Here is a 24901-nt window from a genome sequence, read left to right on the forward strand (position 1 = left end):
CCACGGCCTGTATTTTGACTTTCCCGAACCAGATCTGGTTTGTTTTTGTCAATTATTTTTCTCCCGTCGATGTTTATCACGGAGATATTTCCATTTTGTTTAACATTCATCAACTATGCGAAAGAATAACCAATTGGTGAATAGTTTTAATTACTGCATTCAGTTTTTTTAAAATATAATTAGGCCTACCTGAATATTGTACGTCCCGGCTCACCCGTTCCCAGCAGTTTTGCCTGGCCACCTTGTCGCTATACGATTTGTATGACTTTACATACAGCGTAGATGCCTTACCGATTCTATCAGTAGCTTCGGATACATTGGTGCAGATTGCAAAATCTTGATTTTTTAGGTCACAATCTTCCTTTTATTAGGTTAAAAATCGCCCTACTTATAGTTAATATATTAACAATGTATGTCTGTTGAAGCTGGCTAAGACTCTCAACGCTAACTAGGCTACGATGTACTCCTCCGCTATGCACTCGGCATTCACCACCCGGAGCACATATCCACAAATGTATTGCGCGGACTCACGGGAACGGTCCCCTGCCGCTTGCAGGCCGCTGAACTACGCTTTCACCTAATCAGTCATCTAGTGCGGCATCAAGACGAGCAACAAGCCGCCGCCACCATCCACCAAATGTCCACGGCGGAGCCATGGCGCAGAGGTGGCTGAAATCGAATAACATGGCGCTCGACAATGGAGACTAATTTAGCGCAACTAGGGCTGTCGCTTGAAGATGCCCGCGACCGCCTACGCTGGAGTCGCATAACATGAGCGCAAAACTGAATTTCTTTTGCCCTTTTTATTTGATTAAAAACGTCTATATATATATATATAATCTCTGTTCTATGAACTGCTCACAGTGCCTAGTGCTCTCCTTAACCAACCCTCTTGTATGATTTAAATCGAACGAATATCGTTAATACATTAAAATTGTATATCGTGGATGTGTAGGAGGGTAGGATTTTGCACCATGTCATTTTTCAAATTTCTGAGGCTTTTGTAATGCCCGGCCTTTGGATTGGTAGTGCTTTATTACGGAGCTTCACACGCTAACTACAACGTATCGACACCACCACATAATACAGCATTAAACCGTCGGTCACACGACCGACCAGCACGATGTCCAAACCAGAAAGAGGCGAATATCAGTGCTGTATCACTGTCTGACTCACGATTTGCCCGGCCTCCAGAGCAACTCGAATTGTGGTGTGATGAGAATGAACCGAATTTCTAAGTCGCATTTACAGTTCATTCTCTTGTATTCCTCGCATGCACTGGGCTAACGCCAGATTACGACTAAAATAAAGGTAGCAAAAGAAATATAGCCCTACCAACTTATATCACCGTTGGAGCCAATGTTTTAAACGGTTTATTACTGTATTCAATCAGCCAATCGTCATATTTTGTCAATTTCATTGCGAATGATGAAAGTGTTTCTAGAATAGAACCCCTATATTCCGAAATATAATGTAATATACAATTATGTATATAGAGGCTTAGATAAAGTATTCAAGTGAAAAGCAGGGGCATGGATTTTGAGGTAACATTTTGGAATTATTTGACTGATCCGGCCCACGAGCGACCTGAAGGCTTGAATCCGGCCTGCGACGCAAGTTAAGTTTGACACTCCTCATCTAAACCATACCATATCGCCTGCCCTAATCATAAATTTTACCCACATAATCGAGTATCGCATGCCGAATTGTCGCATGCTCATGCTCATAATATGTCAAATGGTCATTGTCCATTGTCCACGGACCCTACAATCTACGAGATGACACTCAGGCTATACATGCTGGTCTTTATTTTACAACATGCCGCGGACGCCAAGCTAGTATAGGAGGTTGCCAGAAATTCCAGCAACGGAGCAATATTGGGCAATGAACTTCTCGATTTGAATGTAGCTATGGCGGCCCGACCTATAGGGCAACTGGGGCATTGCCCCACCTACAATTCTGTGTTATAACAATATTACCACCCTTTTATTCTCACATAATCAGGGTTGTAATCAAGTCACAAGGCTCTGAGTCACAAGTCAATCTCACTGTTATAGTTTTGACTCGAGTCATTTTCAACTCACCACCGAGTCAAGTCCGAGTCCAAGTCATCGAGCAGAGCGTCGAGTCCGAGTCCAAGTCATTGTGTTGACTGCTCAGTTTTCTGTTAAAGTCGTGGTAAACCCACTATTTATAACTCTGTTTGGTGATATCGAATGGTTCGCATTTATCATATACTTTATCATATAGTAATTTCCCTCACTTTTAGCAGTTTTTGGTCGCATTTTCAAGTACCATAGTACCAATAGACGAAATCCCAATAGTATGGTTAGTTGGTTACTTTACTATTCTTCGAAAGAATAGTGAAATGTTGACCTTGGTCGTCTGAGTCTCGAGTCATATTACTTCGGACTCGAGTCGAGTCAAGACCCGAGTCATTATAACCCTGCAGGGCTGCAATAATAGCAATTATGATCCGTGACGGGACATGAGCATGCGACATAATAGCATGCGCCACTTCAGCATGCGTCACTTCAGCATGCGACAATTGGGCATGCGACGATCGAGCATGTGGGTAAAATGTGGGGTTAAGGGTAGGCCCTATGGTTTAGTTAGACCGAGGATTGGGTTAGGGTTAGGCTTGCTGTTAGAATATATATGTGTTGATTTCCGCGTTAGGGTGATATTTGTGGTTGTGAAACCACAGGCCATAGTGATACGTACGTGGTAAAGTGTCGCATGTCGCATGCTCATATGTCGATAACCATATTGAAGACATGATATAGTGAAAGCTGCTCCCCTAACTCTCGATCAGGTGCAATCATGGAGTTGTATATATCCAGCAGTTTTATTTTAAATTATGATTGGGCCTATACTCTCCCCAAGGACGACCATATCCCTCGTCGAACTATATATTCGAAAGATATTTTCGTGCGATTACAATCACCCTCTTTGGTTTTTGGGACTTTCATATGGCCGAGTATGGCTTTCTAGTCCTGTAATGGAACAGCACTATTTGTAATGGTAAGGCTGCAGCCCGCAGTGTCCACTAAGTCAGAAAATATCAGCGACCACCTTTGAGCTTGAGATTACTGAGGAACACTAACCAACTCGTGCCATAACAAAAATAGCATATGATGACAGTTGGCAGTTGGAATAGAGCTCCACCGTTCCGTCTCGAAGGAATGGCTTATCATTCTCCTACCTAAACTTACAGTATATACTGCAGCTAAAGAAAAAACGCATCGCCATTCTTCAATTGCTGTAATTATGGAAATCACACGTGGCCGAAATAAAATCAGTTATAGCCTATGCTTCCATGTCGGTATGATATTGTCAGTCTCAGCGTCTGCACCTGAAAGATGCAATGACGTTTAAAGAACATCAGGTATATTGATCAACTCTTCCGAGTTACTACATTCAAAAACCGTATAAATAATGCGATTGGAGAAATCCAACCCAGATGAAAATATAATCCGACGATTATTGATTAATTTATTATTGATAACTAGGGCAATTTTTTATGCCTAAAGAGCGAAAGATTTTGACCTAAAAAAAAAAATCAAAATTTTGGTTCTCCTGAATAAGAGCCGCCGTTAGTGGTGCCGTGGTGAAATGTGAACACTTTGTGTAAGTATTAAAGTGTTGCACTATAGACGTAATAATGTTGCACGTAAATGGAAAATAAGTGGGTGAAACAAGTGCTACGATCTATATGGAACTGGTGAAAAAAACGACCTGGGTTGTGCAAACGTAAATATGCCATAGCTAGTGGATATGGCTGCATAGGACGCTTGCGAGCAAGCTCTCAAATCTAAAATACCACATTTTAAGAGGAGTCATGCCGGCAAAATAATACGCACTGTTAAAAGGAATTATCATACAAATACGTGTATCTCGGTGTCCGGTCAATACCGAGAAAACCATTACCGAGAATGCCATTACCGAGAATGGACACCACCGAGAATGGACATTACCGAGAATGCAATATATGCATTGCAGGCATGTTATGCATATGCACAGGTCGTGTGTGTGCATCACGGCGTCGCCACGTTCGGTATCGATGCTCAGGTATAAATTTCTCGACAACGTCAGTCCCGGTAAGCTATATTCTTGACATTGGCCATTCTCGGTAATGTCCATTCTCGGTGGTGTCCATTCTCGGTAATGACCATTCTCGGTAATGTCCATTCTCGGTAATGTCCATTCTCGGTAATGGTTTTCTCGGTAATGTCCGTTCTCGGTAATGGTTTTCTCGGTAATGGTATAGAACCGTGTATCTCTGCCGTCTTAATATTACAGAAACTTCGGGACTACACCGCAACGTTCTACGTCTAGCGTCTAGCCCAATATGGAGTTTTACTGACGTTGTTTTGGGTAAGGTCTGGCGGCGCGAGGTATATGTAGCGTGCCATGAATGAGATTTTAAAATCGGACATAACAAGACGACGATTGAACAATGTGGGAGTTTATTCATGCAGTAGGCGCCAATCACAACAGAACTGAACTAAACAGACATGTCTGGAACTGACGGTAAGATATAGCCCCCAAGAGAATGTGGTTTTGACGTATAGCAATGTAAATTTAAAATGGCGACATGTTTTAAGGTTTAAGTAGTTCGTTACTGGAAATCTGCACACGTGGAAATCGGAAAGGAAGGAAAGGACGTAGTTTAGTTTTGTCCTTGATGTTTTTTGCGGCATGCACACCGACTCATGATAGACATTCACTCGATCTGTGCATAATACATATGCATACCATGAGTGCATGATGTGCATATGCCGCTGGACAAGGAAGGTGCAGATATAGCCTTGTATGGCTTTCCGAGTCTTGCCCCACCCCTCCATGCTATCCCAGTAATGCATGAGCGCCAAGCAGGGAAATCATGGATACCAGTGTTACTAGGTCTTTGATCTGACCCGGCCGGGGATCGAACCCACGACCTACCGATCAAGAAGCCGGACGCTTAACCATTACGCTATCTTGTCGGATTGTTGATGACGCAACGGCGGACTTCGGCAAAAGTAATACCAACCACTCCGGTTTTCTCCCCGACCGAGTTAATATCATGTCAAGTGAATTTATCATTAAATCTCCGAATGCAACATCGGTGACGGGTAAGCAATATAATTTCCTTGCTGTTACCATACTAGTGAATGGTTACGAAGGGCGGGAGATAAAACTCGACGCAGGAATTAACAACGACAACCCCCAAATCACCCGAATTTGGCACCACAAGACATAAGTCAATTGACCTCAGTTTTGCCTTTATCGCTAAAGAAAGCCGACTACATGCCGAGTGTGGAAAGTATCACAAGTGGAGGAGAACACAAATATTGTAAGAAATCTTTCATCGGTGGTAAGCAATTGGGGGTGGGTTCAAAATGTTACCCAACCTGACATAATTGTTGTTGTAATAATAATAAGAATGCGGAGACTGGTGTATCGTAAACGCAATAACCGCATAAGCGGGGAAAAATTGAAAGGCGTAATAGTGATTACTAGTGACGTATACGACATCTTCGTCCAGGGGTTCTCAAAGAGTGGGTCACAGCAGCATCTGAGGTGGGCCACAAAGCTATATAGAAAATTGTAGAATTAATGTAAGTTTAGTGATATTTGTTATGTTAATCGCTAAAAATATATTCGTATTATCTAATTATACGTTGGCTGTACATAAAGCTTTTCATCGGCGACTCTGATGAGACGTAGTGGCACGCATGGAGTCAGTATGTGCAAGTCGAAAACGTAGGGGAGAAACGGCGGCTCTTTCCACTTGCTATGACAGTGGCTCCCAAAGAGGGCGATTTGGCCGGCTAGGGGGGCGAAAATGGACGAAGGGGCGATAGGGGGCGAAAATGGACAAAGGGCGCGACAGGGGGCGAAAATAGCGAAGGGAGCGAAGACGCGTCAAACGGCTGACTTCTTTTTAGTCAACCCACGAAAATTTAGTTGTAAAAGTGTCAAATTCGACATCGAGCCGAAAAGTAGACTTTTTTTAGTCAACCCGCCGGTTATTACAGTTTGTATTCCCATTTTTCGGTACACAAAATTAGGGGGAGGGGCGATGATCGGTGTTGAGCTTGAAAAGGGGGCGATGGGTCGAAAAAGGTTGGGAAAGGGGTATGCACTGAACTCGCAATGAAGTGTAATTGATGTATAAATGTACTAAAAATAGTAACAATTACAAATTATTAGCAACTTCTGACGGAGGTATACTGCACCATACAGAAAAAAATCTGGTAGATTTACTGGGAAATCTCTGTAAATTTTGCAACGAATTACCAGTCGCAGCCAATAACTGTGAGTAGCTTGTAATTTTACATTTTGATATGTAATATTACCTTAATTTAGCTGTAAATTAAAGTTACCAGAATTTCTTCGGAGAATTACTGGCAGTTTATCAGGCTATTGGCAAAATTGATTAGCTTTAAAATCGCTGCGGCCAATGTTATACGTGGAACTGAATGTTACTGATATCACTTTTGTGGTGATTTGACCTGATTCAACCACGTTCGCGAGACTGGGTCTATCATACGCAAGTTGTTGGCCCTAGTACCAATTTCAGTAAAGTGCATGCTAGGGTAAAAGAAACAACTGACAATCGTAGCTAATGTGGTACACCATAGCCTCTATATTATATTATAAGGGAATGGCTATACGACCGGTCTCGTTGGTTACCACGGATAGGACTGATAAGTTAAAATATCAGTTTAGGATGTATAATATTGTTCGGGAAACTAGAAATGTCAGCACCGCATGCTCAGTTGACCATTTGTTAATGGCGGACATGGCGATCTGTCATAGCTTACAGTAGGTTAGGGTTACGCGTTACTGCTTTTTCTGAGTTTCGTAGTAAACAACCAACGCACAAATGTGACATCACAAGCAGCGTATGGTTAAGTAAGTACAGTAAGTAGTGAACATCACGTGGAATATATATCAATATATACGAGATTAGATGGAAAAGAAAGGGACTATATGTAATGATAAATGTTTTTGTATGAAAAAATGCGACCTAAATCAAACATTATGACATGGCCAGTGAATATTATTGGTGACATGTCAGCGTTTGAATACCACTAATTTTGAAATCGTTCGAGTGTCGTATCGTCGTCTGGCCAGGGTTGCCAGATTGGCCCTTTTGGGGTCAAATTCGTGAAATTTGGCCCTTTTTAGAGGCAGTTGGCCCGCAAAATAATAATGTGGCCCCTTGGCCCTTTATTTTCAATTTTTGGCCCTTTTTGGAAGCAGTTGAGACATACCGTCAAACTAAGTATCCAAATAAATCCATCTCGCAAATTGAGCTGACAATGTTTATGCCAATGTCAAAGATTCGAGTTGAAACACTGTAGAAGAGTTGGATTTGTTTTTGTAGAATGTAGACTGTGTTGGAATTGTAAATACAGATTTGTGAACAGGTGGATGACAAAACATCGATCATGGCTGGAAGCTATGTAGCAGAAAAAGTCTGAAGAAGAGCACCCTTATGGTTCTTAATGATCGATAGAAATTTCAAAGAAAACAATTCAACATAACCGTAGAGTTTTTTGGTGAAAAACCTAAATATTAGGTATATAAGTTGGATAAGTTTCAAATGTAAAGAAACTATTCTCTCAATTTTTAATTAAAATTCATTAAATTAAATCACTCTCCTATTATAGCACAAAAAGTTTTATTTTACGATTTTATATTCGGTCGAAAAAGGCTTGAAATTATGGAGCAGTTATTGTAGTTGGATACAGTGTAGTTGCAGGTAATGGATTTTGTGTCCTACAACAGTATCAACAATGTATAACTGGATTTCCAGGTGTCTATGGGTAATGTTGCAACGTTATTGACGTTATTGAACAATTTGGCCCTTTTTGGCCCCTTTTCCGGCGCTGTTTGGCCCTCTTACGCAAAAGATGCCTGACAAGCCTGCGTCTGGCCATTATCGAGATTTGAGCAAAGGATGAAGCGCCAATATGGAATCGGTGTCTCGCTAAACGTACCGGGATTCCAACCCGGGTGGAGCGAAGCTTGTTGTGCTTGAAGAGAGTGGAACGCTGAAGATTTCTAGGAATGCTGAATTGCATACGCATCGTAAAAGGTACAGTACTGCATAGTATTTGTTACCGTGAATATCTACGACTGTGCACACCACCGGGGTGACTTTGATTTCATTATTCAAATATTTCATTCGCCGCATTCTCTGTTCTATTTTTGGGATATTAGTCGACTTACATAGTGACCTGTGACACCACATACTCCGCCACAGATGAGTTGAAACTGTTCGCTTGTTCATGTAATTTTCGGGCCATAGCATAGAGATGTTTCCATCCACTGCTGGATTTGTTTGGCACACACGCCACCTCAAATGAGGATCCTTTTGCTTCAATACATTAGATCAGTGGTTCTCAACCTGCGGGGCGCGAGAAATTGACTAAGTCTGTCTGAATTCTGACTAAACATGTGTTTCACAACCATTTTCAGAAGACGATTGTTGAAGAAGAAACTTATTTCGTATTCAAGAAAGCTCGCCAAATTCAAACTCCAGCAGTCGCACTCAACTTCATTTGAGCAAATTTTTGATATTCTTTGAAGATTTATAGCAACTCCCACGTGTAAGTCATTCATTACTTCATAGATTTGGTAGTAGCCTAAAGCTAAGTGCGCTGGGTAGCTGTTGGTAATAGCTGGCGAACTGCACTGCTTAAGACAGACTTAGATGCAATATAGGTTGCTATGCGGCGGCTATGCCCTGGAATGCGGCCTTGGGCTATAGGCTACCTAAGTAATTGAAATCTGACCGTGATTAGCAAAAAAGTTGCCAATCTCTGTATTAGATGATGTGCTCTTTTTGACGTGACGATAAGTGCAGGGGGGCGCAAACTTTTTGGCCATCGCTTAGGGGGGCGCAAACTTTTTGGCCATCGCTGAGGGTGGCGCATGTCCAAAAAGGTTGAGAACCGCTGCATTGAAGTAAGTCATGAATCTCTGCTATATCATGTAAAAGGCGGAGCCGTCATCACACAATGTACCAGTACCGGTACTTCAAATTTTGTTATATTTTAGCCTATTTGTCTTAGTAGTTATTGTAATGTCATGTCTAGGTCAGGAACTTTGCTTAATATAGCGACTTACGCATGAGTTCTTTTTAGTGGAACTGCAAGATACTAGTCACACAGAAGGAATGAAGACGAGAAAAAAGAAACAATTGGAAGTTTATCCGGCGGTGGAATTAATTCACCTTTTCTTGGGACCACTGGTGCTATATTTGCATTCCTCCTAAAGAACGATTGGACCTCCAGCAGCACTACTTTTTCATCGTGAATCATGAATGAATATACACTGTTATATATTATACAGTTGTCCCAATGTCGTTTTTAGAGCGTGAAGAAACTTTTGCGGTATTTTGGCATCGCGTTGCTTTGGGATAGGTATGGATGTACGTGAATTTAGAAGCTGGCATGTAATCTGATTTACAAAGAACAGCATGTAGGGTTGTAGGTACTAGGTAGGCGGTAAAATTACAGTCTCGCTCGTAAATGTACAGGAGAGAATGTAGATTGAATATACCAGAGGTGACTGTAACATTACAGTCTGGCGTGTAAAGCTATATTACCGGACGGGTGTAAGTTGCATTTACATTGAGTGATGGTAATGTTATATTACTGCCAAGTGGCTGGCCACCCTGCTTCCAGACATTTCGCGGTAAATCGAGGTAAATTTTTTTGTGTGCACCGCAACGAATCATAATGGATTGAGGATTTAACAAGGCGCATTAATCTTTGGAATCGGTTTAAAATGTCCGGCCTGGAAATCATTGTACAATGTACATAATGTAAGATTCACATGAACTGATTGTATCATTGGATTGAATATTCTGAGATCGCAGCTTCAGGTCTTTTGGTGCAAGACATACAATATACATTGTACAGTACAGCATATATTAAAAAATCTTTCTCCACTTCTCTGCAGTACCCCATTCACCAAGGAATTGTTCGAAGCTGGCCCAGAATGATTATATTATTCCACACAATAGTGGAACTAAAGTCCCAATTACACAGTGGATGCGGCCATGCGGCGATTGGATCATTATGGTTCGCAACGCGGATGGTGCAGCCTACCATCATAATATACTCAGAAGTTTTAGCCTATGATCTACGATGGCCGTAACTGTCGCACCCGAACCCCCAATTGGGGGAGCTCGAAGGGGCCCAAGATTATTTGGTTGGTCGTTTGTTAGAGGATATTTATGCCACGTGAAATCTTTTGTCGTAATTCGCGCGATTTTATGTCCCGGGAGGTCTACATTTATATCTCATCAGTCAGAGTAAAATGGGCATATTTTAGAGAAATAGGCATGGGCATATTTTAGAGAAATTATAGGCCTATCGCTGCTATCGATTACCACATTTAACAGGATTATGACTCTGAGTTAAGAGGTGGGCCACAGCCAGTGGTGGCCCTACGAACGGGGGGCTGGGCGAGACTTACCGGGGGGCCTTTAAGTATCCAACCGTAACTTCTGGGGGGCATCTGTTATTATTATTATCTATCTTTCACCCCGGCAAGGTTTGGCCAGGTGCTTGATTCGGCCATGTCTATTATTGCTTGTGTGCAATGATAGACTATCTCAAAACTAAGTAATTCTACCGCATGCAGAGACGTGATGATTATCGGGATACGGGACTTTTCTAACAAATGCAGAGATTTGATGATGATTGACACATCTGTACAGAATCATATTCTTGCTTGGTACACGTATTTCCATGTTTATTCGTTATAATCCTTGAAAGGGCTGAGAACCCTTGTCTTAGTCATTACTCGAAAAACGAGTGACATGAGAGAAACAACCCGATAGTAAGATTGCTTTATGTAGCGCTCGAAAATGTTTCCTGTGAACATATTGCTAAAATAGAGCCCGTGTTTCCGTAATCCGTCTGTGTGCATGTGCATTGTGCAATTGTGCATGTACATGAAATTGAACTTATGACCATGACCATATGTCTGGTTTTACAGGTAGATTTCGGGCTTGAGTAGACTGGCCCGGCTCAAACGATCAAACGGATTTTGTCCGGCCCGCGACGCTAATTGAGTTTGACATTCCCGCCTATGATTGATCGTATACAATAGTTCAGAATTGAAGGCGATCGCCGTAATGACAAGAGTAACACAAACATCCGTAATGAGGCAGTACACTTGTGGTAATATTGAATGTTAGAATGCAAAAGTATTGGTGCACAAGCACATATTGGGTATTCAGTCAGTACATTGCCTCTGCGCGTAAGATCTGTAATTTCCTTAAATTCGGTTTCAACTTCCATATGCCCGTTAGGGCTCTTCAAAAATGACTTTTTTTCTCAAATCGTACTGGCTACTTGATAAAATTGTTAGGTTACCTAATTTAAGCCTACACACAAAATTTGGTTCAATTCCAGCCAGTAACCGCTTTGCTACAGGAGAAGAAAGTTTCTATTTATTATATAAAAATAAATAATAAAAAATTTGACAATTTTCTGTTCACCCCATGAGAGTGTTAGGCTGTCTATAGAAACGATCCTCACCAAATTTGGTTCAATTCCAACCAGTGGAAGCGGAGTTATTGCCGTCGAAAAATTTTGATTTGAATAAAATAGTATTTACGGTGGCCGATTCTTTGTTTATTTATTATGGTTATGCTCACCGTAAATACACTGTAAAAAAAAAACTCGATTTACCGCGAAATGTTTGGAAGCACGGTAGCCAGACATTTCGTGGTAATTTGACATTACCGTTAGTCAATGTAAATTTAACTTACACTCGTCCGGTAATCTCACTTTACACGCCAGACTGAAATGTTACAGTCACCTCCGGTATATCCAATCTACATTTTATCCTGTATATTTGCCACTCGGACTGTAATTTTACCGCCTACCTACAACATGCTGTTTGTGTAAATCAGGATTACATACCAGCTTGTAAATTCACGTACATCCCATACCTATCGCAAAGCAACCCGATGCTAACATATCGCAATAGCTTCTTCACACTCCCAAAACGACATTGGAACAAACTGTATAGTGTATATTCATTCATGATTCACGATGAGAAGATTATCGATGGAAAAGTATTGCTGCTGGAGGTCTAATTCTTCTTTAGGAGACATGCAGTAACACGAGTGGTCTTCCACCATCGGCCAAACTTCTAATTGTTTCTTTTTCTCGTCCTCATTCCTTCTGTGTAGCTAGTATCTTGCAGTTCCACTAAAAAGAATTCATGCGTAAGTCTCTATATGAAGCAAAGTTCCTAACCTAGACATGACATTATAAAGACTACTAAGACAAATAGGGTAACAAAAATACAACAATTTTTGAAGTACCGGTACTGGTACATTGTGTGGTGACGGCTCCGCCTTTTACATGATAGCAAAGATTCATGACTTACTTTATCAAGTGCATCGGGCAAGTTATAAATGATAATGCATCTTCGTGTGGGCCAATTATTATTACTATTAGTCATGCAATTTATTGCATGCTGTTATTTCTTGACCCCCGATCAGGACTGTCCATCGTATTGGTAGTGGAAACATATTGATATCGCCCAAATGTACCATAAAAAAATTTCTTTCGTGAGGAGCACACGATTCTGATTCCTGCTCAGATTTAGAAGGGCGCTACTATATTAGAATCGAAAAATTAAGTTATGATGAATTGCGTAGAGTGCGAAGAAAATTTCAAGAATAATTAAAATATCTAAAATAAAATTGTGAGTGAATTAGTAATTTCAATTTGCATGCCGACGGATGCTAACACATACTAATTGAATTAGGTGTTGACGACCGCACAAATTCCCATCTACGGCAGCAGGTTGCCCATCCCTGATCTAATAGTATACATATGGTATGTCTTACGCCAAGTTTGAATCCGTATTCCAGTCTTCAAACATTTTTGACAAATTTCCCCAAACTTGTTTGAAAATAGCAAAAAAACATTGGACAGGACATCAATTTGTTTTGAGATAGGTTGCACTGAGACTAATCCTAATGCTGGTAGTGACTACAGAGAACAAGGCGTCGTTCTGTACTGCCATGCTCAATTTGATCAGTTTTGGAATTGAATTGAATTAAATTGTGTTGATGTAGGGTAGCTTAATTGAGGGCGAAACCAAGCAACCTTTATTGCATCTAAGTCTGTCTTACGCAGTGCAGTTCGCCAGCTATTAACAACAGCTACCCAGCGCAACGAGCTTTAGGCTACTGCCAAAGCTATGAAGTAATGAATGACCTACACGTGGAAATTCCTCCAAATCTTCAAAGAATATCAAAAATTTGCTGAAATGAAGTTGAGCGCGACTGCTGGAGTTTGAATTTGGCGAGATTTCTTGAATACGAAATAAGTTCCATCTTCTGAAAATGGTTGCAAAACACATGTTTAGTCAGAATTCATACAGACTTAGTCAATTTCTCGCGTTCCCCAGGTTGAGAACCACTGATCTTATGTATGGAAGGAAAAGGTTCCTCATTTGAGGTGGCATGTGTGCCAACCAAATCCAGCAGTGGATGAAAACATCTCTATGCTATGGCCCAAAAATGACATAAACATGCCAACAGTTTCAACTACTCCGCGGCAGAGTATGTGGTGTCACAGGTCAGTATATAGGTCAACCAACATCCCAAAATAGAACAGAGAATGCGGCGAATGAAATATTTCAATCATGAAATCAAAGTCATCCCGGTGGTGTACACAGTCGTAGATATTCACAGTAACGAATACTATGTAGTACTGTACCTTTTACGATGCGTATCCCAATCAGTATTCCTAGGAATCTTCAACGATCATGTCCACTAAGCACAACAAGCTTCGCTCCACCCTTTGCTCCAATCTCAATAATGGCCAGACGACGATGCGACATTCGAACGATTTCGAAATAAGTGGTATTCATCCGCTGACATGCCACCAATAATATTTACTGACCACTGCGTTATAATGTTTGATTAAGGTCGTTTTTTTCATACAGAAACATTTATCATTACATCTAGTCCCTTTCTTTTCCATCTAGTTGCATATAAGTTGATATTTATTCCATATTTTGTCACTACTTACCGTACTTACGTAGCCAGACGCTGCTTGTGATGTCACAGTTGTGCGTTGGTTGTTTAATACGAATCTTAGAAAAAGCATTAACGCGTAACGGTAACCTAATGTAACCTATTACAGGTCGCCTAACTCGCCTTGTTCGCCATTAACAAATGGTCAACTTAGCATGCGGTGCTGATATTTCTAGTTTCCCGAACAATATTATACATCCTAAACTGATATACTAACTCATCAGTCCTGCCCGTGACAACGAATGTAACCTGCGAGACCGGCCGTATAGCCATAGCCAGGCCGTGTTATTTTTGGCATATGCCAAAACTGCCAAAAATAACTTATTTTTGGCATTTTTTGATTTTTATTTTTGGCAGTTTTGGCATCGTCCTCTAAATAGATAGTTTCAGCCTCGAATTAGTCACAAAAACGCTTTATTTGGGCTAGTTTGTCAAAAGACACCGCAAAATGTGCAGCATCCACTTATAATCAGTGCCAACAAACAATAGGAAGAAGAAAAAACCTAACGATTTCATAGGTTAATAATATCAAACGAAACCACAAAATGTGCAGTATTCATCGGAATCGGTGCCAATAAGCGAAAAAAAGAAAGAAAAGCCTAACAAACACGCTCAACAGCTTATTGTTACAGCTGTTGAATAGACATAAATCGTTTGCACTGTAACAGTGCTTCCAAACTCAGGTTAGCTAAGTTTCTCCTAAATTCATTTCTCGCCCAGAGAATCTGGGAAATATCGGCTTCAACAGTAGCGCCGTTGAGGAAAAGAATGTTGCCAGTCATCCACAAAAGGTTTTCAGAGCTTCAAAATCTTTGGAGGGCCGAACCGGCTTCCATGCATCATGAAAAGAGATCACTTCGCCAGTGCCATCGATCTCGTCGCGGAAAAAATTGTCTTCCCGATCCTTTTCCAGGAGTTTCCTGTGTTGTCTCTCAACACATTCTATTTAGTAGCCCGAATATCATTTCTCCTTCAGTCTACTGATAGATTCACTTCAGGTGGCTTTAATATTACAAGCTCGCATGGAAGAGTCCTGGGAAGGTTAGCGGTTAGCTTGTTTAAGAACATTGACGAAACAAGACTGTCTGGCAAAACGAGACTATTCAGCTCAGAAATAGCCAGACAGTTTGTTGCGTCACAATGTTCAACTCGATAACAATGCAAAAATCGTGGTTGATTTTGGGGGTTCCAGTTCCATGAGCAAAATATAATTTATATTTTAATAATCAGTACTGAGGCAGCTTCTCATCGATACCCGTTTTATCAAATTTAGCGCTAGACAAGCCGGTCAAAAATGGTCGTAAAATTGCCTTTGGACAAATGGAAAGTATGACGTAAACCAAATGCAGTCAGCCGTTCAATCTCGCTATGCCCACACCATTTATGACACCATGCTTTCACCCCTAATGGGTGGGCTGGACCCAGATTAAGAAACCTGCCTTTCACAGACGCTCTTCTCGCTTGTAACGCGGTCCTGTTAACACAACACCATGAACGAAATATACTATTTGGCAGGCCGTTTTATTTTTGGCATATGCCAAAAATTGCTTATTTTTGGCATTTTTGGCATTTTTATTTTTGGCAGTTTTGGCATCTGGCTCCTGAAATGCCAAAAATAACACGGCCTGGCCATAGCCTTATAATATAATATAGTGGCTATCTACGATTGCCAGTTGTTTCTTTTACCCTACTATGTACGAAATTGGTACTAGGGCCAACAATTTCCGTATGACAGACCCCAGTCTCGCGAACGAGGTTGAATCAGGTCAAATCACCACGAGAATGATATCAGTAACATTCAGTTCCACGTATACATTGGCTGCAGAGATTTTCAAGCTAATCAATTTTGCCAATAGCCTGGTAAACTTCAGTAACGAGTAAATGTCAGTAATTTTTCGAAGAAATTCTGGTAACTTGACTTTAGAGCCAAATTGAGGTAATAATACATATCAAAATGTAAAATTACAAGCTACGCACAGTTATTGGCAGCTACCGATAATTCGTTGCAAGATTTACAGAGATTTCCCAGTAAATCTACCAGATTTTTTACAGTGTACTATTTTATTCAAATCAAAATTTTTCGACGGCAATAACTCCGCTTCCACTGGTTGGAATTGAACCAAATTTGGTGAGGATCGTTTCTATAGACAGCCTAACACTCTCATGGGGTGAACAGAAAATTGTCAAATTTTTTCTTATTTATTTTTATATAATAAATAGAAACTTTCTTCTCCTGTAGCAAAGCGGTTACTGGCAGGAATTGAAGTAAATTTTGTGTGTAGGCTTAAATTAGGTAACCTAACAATTTTATCGAGTAGCCAGTACGATTTGAGAAAAAAGTCATTTTTGAAGAGCCCTAATGCCCGTGCCCGTTTACCAATTAATAAGGCTCCTAACTTGGAATGATCGTCGTAATGCGAGCCTAATTTGCCTCGGAGTTTTCATTCAGCGGCCTCGGAATGTCTGCTAACTTGTAACGGGATGGTTAATTAGTTCTCAACACCAAGTTTGAACTATAGTGTGCGAGCTAAACCATCATGGTAAGGTCTATCACGCGGATATCAGCGTATAACTTTCTCGGACTCTCGACGTAGACTTATTCAAACGAGCTGATGTGCGCTCAAGCGCAGGGATGATTGTTTGAAATAGTCAACGAACCCATGTAAGCTACGGCTACGGTTAAACTATTTGTACAAGTGTCGCACTCGTTTCTGCGGTTATGGGCTAAATCAGAGGTCTCAAACTCAAATGTGCTCGCGGCGCGGGCCAATTTCTTGGTTTTTGATGACGCCGCGGGCCGCAGCATCAATAAGAGGGGTATTCAATGTATTTTCAAGTATGCCTTATCTGACGGAACCTTGTAGACTGCTGGCATTCCACGCACATCGTGAAAATGTGATGTACTATCGTAATATTCACGCCTGACACGAAAAGAAAATCACAATTTTAAATATTTGAATAAAATTGTTGTTGTACTTGGCATAACTTGTCAAAATATTGAGATACAGGCACAGTGCAAGGGGCCAAATGCATCATGATATCGTGAAAGCTGTCGCGTTACAATTTTGAAGCTGGCGGATAGCAGATAAATAACAAAATAAAATTATTGTGTCATAGTAAAGAATTGTCCAATCACCTAACGATCTATTGGTGTTACAGCTGTCAAACGAACTACTTTGTTAATCGTCACATTTAATTGGCGATAATAACATGGATAGAGATTCAAGATTTAGCCAAGAGGTAACTAACTATGTATCAAGGAGGAAACATAGTGCCAATGGTTGCCATACCGACTTGCTTAGATAACGAAATCCACTACGCTACGCAACGCCGGCTACGACCTTCTTATAAATTAGTATTCATCATGACAGTTAGATAGTTCTTTGCGTCCATGGCTTTAGTAACCCGAGGCGTTCCAAGTCACAAGTCCTTCCCTAATTTTAACGTTTGAACCGACTCAACTCAAGTCATTTTATCATATATACTCCATGATCAGCCCGAGTGGAAGCATTTCTACGAAAGATCACGGCTATGTAGAAATCACAATTTTCAGTCACAAATTATTTCAACGGGTCATGTTTTATCATCGTGAACAGGTAATGTGACATAATAGCTGGTCTGCCACCGCATGGTGCCTTTAAAAGTATTGTAATATTGAAGTTTGACGAGTAGTTTAGGGTTTTTCGGCAGTTTTGGAGTGAATTACAAGCTCTAAAATCTAAAAAAAAACGATATGTGGCGGGTAAATAATGTCGATACTTGAAAATCCAAAATGCCGACGCGGGCCGCACAAAAAGGACTCGGGGACCGCGTGTTTGAGACCTTTGGGCTAAATTGATTCATGAATGCTTGCGTGCTATAAATTGGTTGTCAGGATAATTCCGTTGGTCCCTTAGTAATTTAAGGACGCATGGCGAAGCTCAATATTACCTCGGTTAAAGTTTAAATGAGAGGTCTCAAACACGCGGCCCGCGACCATTTTGTGCGGCCCGCAACGGTGTTTTAGATTTCGAAGTATTCGACAATATTTAACTGCTAAATGTATATTCCTAAATTTGAAATCTGGGAATTCGCCCCGAAACTACTCATCAAACTTCACTGTTACGTCACTTTCGAAAGTTACTACGAAATGGAAGATCAAAGAACACTTCGACGATTGGACATTTATATTGTTATGGCACAGTAATCATTATATTCCAGTTGTTATAGATCTGTTCCAATATTCGAAGGTAAATCTAACGCTGATTTAATTTGACTTGGGTAATGACATGATCAATAGCCTTGTTATCAAGAGTATGCCCGAAACCCAGATTTGGCTGTACTACTCCAATGCTCTGATATCAGATCAATCTTTTTTAAAATTCTAAAATATTCTACGTATAATTGTGAGACGTCAAATGTCCGCTAGCTGCAAACTTATAAAGCAATAGCGTTGACGATGTCCCGATGCATTTGTACTCTCGCATGGTTTCTACACCTAAATATGCAGCAACTATGCCAAGTAGGGCAACACTTTTATTCAAATATATTAAAAAGTGATTTTTTTCGCGCCAGGCGTGAATTCACAATAGTAAATCACATTTTCAAGGTGCCCGTGGAATGGCAGTCTGCAAGGTCCCGTCAAATGAGGCCTACTCGGAAATACATTTAATACCCCTATTATTGGCGTTGCGGCCCGCGGAGCTATCAAAAAGTAGGAAATTGGCCCGCGAGCACATTTGAGTTAGAGACCTCTGGTCTACAACGATAGGCCCATAAATTGGGCTACAAGCTGTAAAATATCAATGATAAGTTCACCCAGTTGTGCAAACATCTACGATACAAACGAAATGCAGACTGCAAGAATTATTTGACGTTGTAAACAATTTTGACATTTTTTTACCTAACGCTAAAATTTTAACAAAATTTTGACTTTTTTTGACATGTCAAAAATAAAATCACCTTTTTGATAAGTGGATCAGACTGACTGGTTAACTTACCCAATGAGAAGTGGAATTGACTACAACCAACCCACTTTAATATGGTCACAATCGGCCAAGAATGGTGTCGATGGCAAATCGGCCTCTGTACGCTAGAAATTGGTAGACTACTGGGGTATTCATACAAATTTCTGGATTGTTCGCTCATGGCCCTGCCGGCCTGCATGCATCGATTCATTTTGGTAATGCGTGAAAGGACCACATACAGATCGACCTACCTGAAAAGGTTGTTTATGTCCAATGTTCAGACTAGATGCATCTTCCAAACCTCTTCAAGCAAAAAGTATAAGGAGGACAATCGAGATTTTTGGGGCATTTGCCAGAAAAATGGAATTTAGGATTGGATTAGGAATTTATAATTTTCCCTGTATCTTACCTGGAAAGCATATGCTCGCGAAGCAGTTATACCCAGGAGGACAGTCAAGCGTTCCCGTGCATTTAACTGTCAAATATATGTCATATAACATACTACTCACTAGCAAACCTTCTATGAGAACTTACCCGGATAGCACATATGTATGCCTCCAAAGCATCTGCAGCCAGGGGGGCAGTCCAAATCGGCCTTGCACGCGTCTGCAAAGAAGGGAATATTGCATTGTAACTGGTTATTCCGGAGTATGTAACGCGTTCAAAATGCGCGTTTCTGAACAGCTATGTTAGGTGGAGAAGCCTTGTCCACGACAATTTTTGACTGTGTGTCCTTCATTAAATCATAATCTTGCATATCAATGACCACTGACCAGTGACCAGTCACTGACACCTGTCTATAGCGCAGTGCCGGCCGTCGAAACCCTTTATTGGTAAGTGAGCTATATTATCCCCACTTAATCAATTTTATTTGCCTTTGAGAGCCATACAACAATTTTCATAATTATTGCAAATTTTAACTGAGTGAGCAACTGGTTTACTTTGACATCACAATTACTGAAGATTCGTTACGTCATAGCCAGGCCTGTTTATTTTTGGATATTGGGTTTTATTTTTGGAGATTCTCCAAAAATAAGATTTGAAAACATCCAAAAATAATATTTTTTTGGATAATGATTTTTCAAGTTTTTCAGTGAAATGAACAAGTCAGAGCGATGTGAACAACCAGGAAACTCATAAAAACACACAAAAATAGCCTGTGTGTTAGGGAAGGGGTCACCGAAACGCTAAAACTAGTCCCACTCATTCCACTCCACGTTTCTGCTGACCTTGCCTTCCCGCCTCTCCGTCTTTGTACTTCTATAAGTTTCACAGTACGGCACGTAGAGAAGACGGGCAGGCAGCTTGAGTGAGGCAAAGGGAACGGCGAAATCAAATACGACCACCTCTGTCACAATCACTTCGTCTACACGGGACGGGACTGATTTGCTACCTCAGACGGCAACAGAACTTGATCCAGGAGATCGATAGTGCGTGACCCAAGTCTGTTAACGCCCATTGGTTGTCAATGAAGAAGATGGCCTCCTAGTTGACTGGACACCCTACCAAAGACCTTGATGTTATGGACGAGAAAATTCCGGCATGTGCACCTTTGCTGCAGTGGTGATTCCAACTGATCGTTCTCGATCGCATGGTCCCAGAGCTGAGCAGCACCACCGTCACGAAGCTTCAGGGTATTGGCAGTCTTATCGAGGAGCAGCAAGTGCTCCAGCGCTTGGTCGAACGTCTTCGAGCCAGTCCAGGTGAGGACTGGGACAACGACGCACGCCACAAGGAAGGTTTTCTGGTCAGACGGTGTTGGCCGTTGGGTTGTCAAGTTCAATGAGGCACGCAACTTCGTGGAGGATCAGAGGGTTTCAAGCGCATCACTGACGAGCGCTTGTCAGGAGCAAAGCTTGGAAGATTGAGGAGTTTGGAGAGTTAGCCATCCATCCGTTTTTGAACCCCTAGGCTCAATGTTTCCCACAATTGCGACGGTCGAGGTCTCGAAAATCAAGTTGGACAAGGGTATCGGCCGCGCGCCTCTCTCTGATTTTTATTTAGAAGGTATTCTCCCGGCCAACAACTTGATTTTTTTGACAGAAGTATTTGAAAGTTATATCAAGCAGACATGGGGTGATTACTTCATGAATGTAATCGATTGCGATTACGATTACTTCAGAATCACGCGATTACGATTACGATTACAGCAAAATCGGGAAGTAGTCGATTACGATTACGATTACATTGGAAAAGTAATCACGATTACTCACGATTACATTTGCTTCTTAGGACTATAATCCTAAATGATATATTGGAAGACAATACAAGGATTGCGATGGAAAGGCTTAATGAGATATCAGCTCTCTTCATATTTCAGCGTCACTTGCTTATTACGTCATAATATACAAATTGCCCAACTTTATAGGGGATGATTTATCGCACCCCACGATTTGCATTATTGCCAGGTCTTTACCTGCCGCACCCCTAATTTCTTAATAGGGTGGTAAGCGTGCTCGAAGGGGACTCAAAAGTATTTGGTAAACCAAGTTAATTATAGAGTATTTTCGAGAATTTAATTAATTCTTGAAAATGTTCTTCGAGCTTTGCGATTCAAATGTCTCTAGTACAGGGGTCACCAACGCGGACCAAATGAGTCGCCCGCGGTCGCTGTAGCAAATATCCAAATGAGAGATTTGAAAGTTGAAGCTGGTTTCATATGAGCAGCAGTTGAAAATTGGTCGGCCTACCCCAAGGAACATACGAACGCAGTCGCTCGGGGCATTGCTCGTCTTCGCCCGTCACGCGGCGGCTCAACGGTAATCTATATAGGTAATATTCCCAAATCTCGCTTCGGCGCGCACTGCAGCAACGGAACTGAGCCCGGAGGAGCTGATGTGAGTCCCGGCGAGTGAGCGTTTTTTGTTCTTGGTAAGGGGCGGAAACCCGGTCCAGTGCTCTGATTGTCTTACTCTAAGTGAAGAAATCCAACTGAACAGGGAGAAACGGCGGGAGTAAGTGGTAACCCGTCGGTCGTCGCAATAATCAGTACACACTACACAAGAAGTAGCTTTTTGTTTCAAAACGGTTGGTGACCCCTGCTCCAGTAGATAGCTGGGTTTGAAATGCATACCTCTTTCCCTCAAGAAAAAACATTTATAGGCTATTTTATGGGAACAGGCATTTCGGAGCCGGTCATTACCGCGCCACGATCCCACAACATACCAAAAGACATATGCAGTTTCAGCCAACACGCAACTCCGCGGAATGTGATACCAAAGAAATACCTTTGCCAAAACTTAAGGTATTCGTCCATTGTCAATAGCCGCGCTGGGTGGGCGTGACTAATAACTCCTGTCCTTCCAATCTGGGCCCACAATGCAAATGCCACCCGGAGCATCCACAAAGAAAGAAAGCCATGACAATTTGTGTGTGGGTCTCACGAAAGATATTCTTTTAGTCTGCTACGTTTGGGCGAGTACAATATCTTTTGATTATACAACAGACTGGAGATCGCGAATTAACGACATACAATAAAGTAATTATAACAACATACCAGATGCTATAATTCTGAATTACGTGCCCCAGATCTACAGGTAAATCTGACACTCGGGGCTGAGAGAGGTTATAAATGAATAGTAATATAATGCAATTACCAATATTATTGAAGAAATTCAGTTTTGAAAATTGACCAACGGTTGGACTGGGGGACGTATTGCTGTTTTGGTTCTGATTCTAGCTACAACCACGCTAACATGTCAGGTTTTATAAGCGGATGGTTATGGCGGCAGGTCCAAATGCTGAGTAACGAACTGTGAAATAACAATTGACGCCCGTTTCAAGTAGTTATATGAGAATAAGATATAGTGAACATAAAAATTCTGCCTGCAAATTCATACATATACTGCGAGCTGCTGTTACGAGAAACGGCTAAGCACGGCTCGGTTATGAGATATATCAGCAGCTGTTTATTTGTAATGCTTCGTTGCGGAAACTGCTATGTTTTATTCGACGAGTACGAAATTCCGAATCTTCATCAGGTGCACGTGCGTACGTAGGCGTCCTGCTCGCCAAGCAGCAACGGTAAACTGCGTTTAACTAAGCACAACCAAACATCAATACATAAGTTACTATTTGAAACTATAGGCAGAGTGGTGATCAATATCCTGCGGCGAGGTAGGGGCTTCTGTAGTGTATTGATAACCTGATATACACCACGGGGGGTGTTCTTACAATCACACTACAATGTCCATCGCATGTCTGTTTACTATGTGTGGATACCTACGCAATGACGAGCGGAGCTAATACTTCTGACGTAATAATGAGTAGTGGCGTTTGAAAACAGACGTTTGTGCTATCGCTAACGTGGTATATTATCTCATTCTTGTTCACGAATATTCAGTTTATGTCATAGTCCTTGTACCAACTAAAAGTAATCGTTCTTTCACAAAAAAATCGATTAGATATGGGAAGTAGTCGATTACGATTACGATTACTTCGGATTTTTTTCGAATGTAATCGATTGCGATTACGATTACTTCAAAATGCTGTAATCGTCGTAATCGATTACGATTACTAATCGCGATTACCCCATGTCTGATATCAAGATCACTGATGATGTCGATGTGTTAGAGCAGGGGCAGGCAACTTCTCCAGTCGGCGGGCCGGATATAGGAAAATTAGGTACTTGGCGGGCCGGATTGCTGAATTGATACATTATTCGCCCATTTATTCACATATACAAGGAATAAATCGTATTTATTTAATTTTAGCGACAGGAATGTGACATTAAAGCTATTTCTCGCCAATAATGATGAAGACAATGTGGATTTGAGAACAGCATTGTCGCACAGTCACCACTACTGCTTCTTTCTGATCAATCAACAGACTGTGCAAACCTTAATGAGGATTTCTAGGGCATTCGATAAGCCCGGCAACACCCCAAATTTACCAAATATCAATTCATTAGGGTTTGGTAGGTGACGAGATAGCGTTGTTGTTCAACTGTGTGGCCTATTTTATCTCGATATGGCATTTATGCGGCCCGCGGCCTCGGAATTTGAAAGTGGCCCGCGACCCGTTTTGAGTTGGCGACCCCGGGCACAAGTGATCTTACAAAAGGCTAGAAGTGTGGCGTGCTACAAGTCTATACGGTTACGGAGTCAAAAATAAGAAATATCGGCGTGGTGTAAATGACCATTGTAGACGACAAGCACCATGATTACCACAAATGACATTAGGGTTGAGTACATCGTAAATGCCGATAATGAAAGTCTTCTCGCTTCGTCGAACTTACGCGTAAGCTCCACCCTTGCTCGCTGCGCATACATATGTATAATAACATACAGTCACTAAAATTTGATGCATGTAAGAAGGTAGTGGGGAATCTCGGAAGACTGGGGCCGCGGGCCACATTATCATGTGATACGGAAAAATGTCCACGGGCCGGACAAAATCCCTTCGCGGGCCGGATCCGGCCCGCGGGCCGTATGTTGCCCGCCCCTGTGTTAGAGGAATTGAATACATGATAATAACATACGCTCGGTGGAGTTTTCCAGTAGTAATAGGGCTAAAAACACGTTCATTTCTTCATTTTGGAGATTCTCCAAAAAAAAAATGTGAAAACATCCAAAACTAAGCTATTTTTGTTATTTTTAGAGAAATCCAAAAATAAACAGGCCTGGTCATAGCTGAACAAAATCGTCCTCTACTGCATGGAATTGCTCTTCCTGCCCATATTTTGTGACGATGATACATTATGTATTTATGATCGAGTCATGTAGTCCGATATTGTTGGCTCATGAGGAGATTATTATATGCAAACGTGAACAGGTCGCGTAACAATATTGAAAGTGCACGATATTAGTGAACGAGTTCTGGAAAAGTGTCACCCTAAAGCTAGCATTGCTTCGCGCTTACGTGAACAAAGTGTTCCCTGTGA

At 41.4% G+C, this 24901-nt stretch overlaps 2 long non-coding RNA genes across 3 annotated transcripts; one reads left to right on the forward strand and one right to left on the reverse strand.

Moving 5' to 3' along the window:
• The first annotated feature begins 8100 nt into the window (after positions 1-8100).
• On the forward strand, positions 8101-9639 carry LOC145442996 (uncharacterized). The gene is made up of 2 exons (XR_013916251.1): positions 8101-8606; positions 9144-9639. It is a non-coding gene; the product is annotated as an uncharacterized LOC145442996 (long non-coding RNA).
• Positions 9640-12026: 2387 nt separating this feature from the next.
• On the reverse strand, positions 12027-15292 carry LOC145443321 (uncharacterized). Of its 2 annotated transcripts, XR_013916392.1 has the most exons (3): positions 13755-15292; positions 13255-13372; positions 12027-12230 (listed from the first exon to the last, which is right to left on the reverse strand). It is a non-coding gene; the product is annotated as an uncharacterized LOC145443321 (long non-coding RNA). The 2 variants fall into 2 exon arrangements; XR_013916391.1 differs by having other exon boundaries at positions 13255-15292.
• Positions 15293-24901: the final 9609 nt, after the last annotated feature.

The sequence above is a fragment of the Botryllus schlosseri genome, chromosome 7, assembly GCF_051294905.1.
Source record: "Botryllus schlosseri isolate E-star chromosome 7, Bs_hap1, whole genome shotgun sequence".
Taxonomy (NCBI): domain Eukaryota; kingdom Metazoa; phylum Chordata; class Ascidiacea; order Stolidobranchia; family Styelidae; genus Botryllus; species Botryllus schlosseri.